The sequence below is a fragment of the Microcebus murinus genome, chromosome 7, assembly GCF_040939455.1.
Source record: "Microcebus murinus isolate Inina chromosome 7, M.murinus_Inina_mat1.0, whole genome shotgun sequence".
Taxonomy (NCBI): domain Eukaryota; kingdom Metazoa; phylum Chordata; class Mammalia; order Primates; family Cheirogaleidae; genus Microcebus; species Microcebus murinus.
In genome coordinates, this window is record NC_134110.1 from 5,482,872 (window position 1) to 5,485,567 (window position 2,696).

General features: G+C 48.3%; 1 non-coding gene across 1 annotated transcript; it reads left to right on the forward strand.

Moving 5' to 3' along the window:
- The first annotated feature begins 2,237 nt into the window (after positions 1–2,237).
- Positions 2,238–2,339, forward strand: LOC142872043 (U6 spliceosomal RNA). Its single transcript, XR_012920288.1, has one exon. It is a non-coding gene; the product is annotated as a U6 spliceosomal RNA (small nuclear RNA).
- Positions 2,340–2,696: the final 357 nt, after the last annotated feature.

A 2,696-nucleotide genomic window follows, 5' to 3' on the forward strand; every position in this document is an offset into this window, starting at 1 on the left:
CGCTCCAGTTGGGTGGGAAGGTTTGAGATCTTGGGTCTGTGAAGTTTTACTGGCAGTGACACAAAGAATATGTGTCCTTGGTGGGCCTGCCTAAGAAGCAGGTCTTCTGGGGACATTGTTTCTCCTCCACAGCAGCCATTTGCCCAAAATGTCTATTCTGCCCAGGGTCTCAGCACTCCAGTGTCACCTGGCGGTCTGTGGGGAAGCCATCCATTTGTGGCAGTATTTCTGGGCATGAATTGACAACATTGGCTTTCCCGCCCTTTCTGGGAACTTCCAGCTTGTCTAACTTCCTTCGTAGAGCCAGAGCAATGTGTGGAAAGTGGTTATGAAGAAGTGAGCAAAAAGGGAAATAAGGTTTATTGCATGCTTTCTGAGTGCCTGGCATTGCACTGAGGAGCATTCATATTTAATTCTCCAAAACCCTTCTGGGTATTTTTTTTTTAATCTCCATGTTTACAGCTCAGAAAGGTTAAGTAAGTTGCTGGGCGTCACACGGCTGATTAAGTGGTCTTTCTACTTTCTAGGGGAACAGGGCTGTGGTTCAGAGATGCTGTGGAGCATGGGGTAGGGTGTAGAAATCGGTCAGAGAGGTGCCCGGTCATCTCTCCGACCCCTGCTAGCCCAAAGCCTGGGACCCTCCTGTCTCCCTCAAGCCCCAGCCAAACCACGTCCGAGGGCCAGTATAATCTCAGACCTCTGTGGAACTGCCCCCCTTTCTAGCCAGGGGAGCTGAGCCGTGGCTGAAGCCAGTGAGGCATGGAGCCGGCCTGCCTTAGCAGGACTGCGCAGAGCCCAGACGCCCCTCGCCTCGGGTCTGGAACACTGGGTCCATTGACTGACGTGGGACCCAAAGACAAAAGGAAGATCCCCTGGGGAGGCAGCCCAGTGTCCTCATGGGAGCCTGTCAGAGGGGACCTGGAGGGCCGGCGAGCAGGGCTGACACCCCTCCTAAGAACAAGCGCCTTCTCTGAAGCCAGTCACGCTGCAGGAACCAGTGTGTGCCAGCCAGGACTGGAGCAGTCCTCGCCCCCATGGCCATCAGCCTTGGCTCCGCACAGCGGGGGACAGCCTCACTTTGGAGGAAGGAGCTCAGGTTCCCCTGACTGTACTTGGAGGGGCTTGGAGGGGCTCAGGGAAGCTATGAGGCCCTGGGGGAAGGGGTGGGAAGGAATGGGGACCCCGGTCTGGAGGGTGGTGGGCAGGGTTGCAACCTCCCTGATAGAGCCAGAGCTGAGGCCCCACCCCCTGGGAATCCTTCCCATACCCTTCAGGAGTGTGAACCTGCAGTTTCACAGCCCTAAGCTGGGCTAAACCAGCGAGGCCTGGACCAGCAGGCAGAAGAAGCATGAGGAAAGATTTCTATCACACTGTGAATTCCAGGGCTGCCAAGTGGCTCGGGAGTGGACGGCTGGAGAATCCATTTTTCATTCATTCTTCAAAAGCACAGGGTCAGATGGAAAAATGTTTTATAGGATGGAGCTATGATATGGGATGATAGAACAGTCTGGAGATGGGGGTGGTGAGAGTTGCACAACAATGTGAATGTGCTTAAAGCCACTGAACTGCATACTTACAAATTGTTCAAATGGTAAAGTTTACCTTATATATATTTTACTGTAATTTTAAAAAAAGATGAAACTGGTTAGCTTAGAAAGTTGTTAGGCCAGTTTCATCTGAGGCTGCAGAGAGGTGTCCATGTGCCCCAAGAGCACCCGCAGGCTGTAACCCCAGCTTCTGGGGGAGACATTGTCTTACCTCTTCCTCTAGGTTCAAAACAACCAGCCCATGGGGTTAGAAATGGATTCCAAAGAGCCTGATAGTTGTGCCTCTCTTCTCACCCTTTCTGGCCATCCCTAGGTCCGAGACAGGGTTACCTCTCTTCTCCCGGCAATATGTGGGGATGACTATGACGACTGAGCTAGTAAGTCCCTGGCCCAGGAAGCATTTTTGCCACCCTGCTTTAGGATGGATGAACCATTTTGCAGAATGACAGGTGGGGTATGTGGCATTTTCAGTGGAGAATGTGGGCGTCTAGGCTGAGAGAGCCAGGAAATGACCCAGCAGAGAGCATAGTCACAGGGCAGAGTTCCCACAGTGTCCCACGCAGGGGGTCCGTGGCAGTGTGCTAGGAGTATAAGCCCCAGGACAGAAGAGACTCAGTTCCTGGAGGGTGTATTTACTTAAAAATGTACAGCGATGGATCACATTATGTTTTTATTAAAAGCACATATAATGTCACTTTGACAGCACATATACTAAAATTGGAATGATACAGAAAATTAACCTAGTCTTTGTACAAGGATAACATGAAAATGTATGAAGTACTCCATATTTTTTTAGCAGAAAAAAATTTAAAAATGAAATTTAAAAAGCAGTCCCATTTAGAATAGCAACAAAAACCTAAAACATTTAAGAACAAATTTAACAAAGATGTGCAAGACTTACACACTGAAAACTGCAAAATAGTCCTAAGGAAATTTTTTAAAGATTTAAATACGTAAAGAGAGATACCATGCTCAATATTGTTAATTCTCCTCATGTTGGTGAGTAAATGTAACACCATCCCAGTCATAATTCCAGCAGGCTTTTTTAAAATAGACATTAACAGTTGGTTCTAAAATGTATGTGGAAATTCAAAGTATCTAGAATATTTAAAACAATCTTGAAAAAGAAATTAGGGGACTTAACATTAC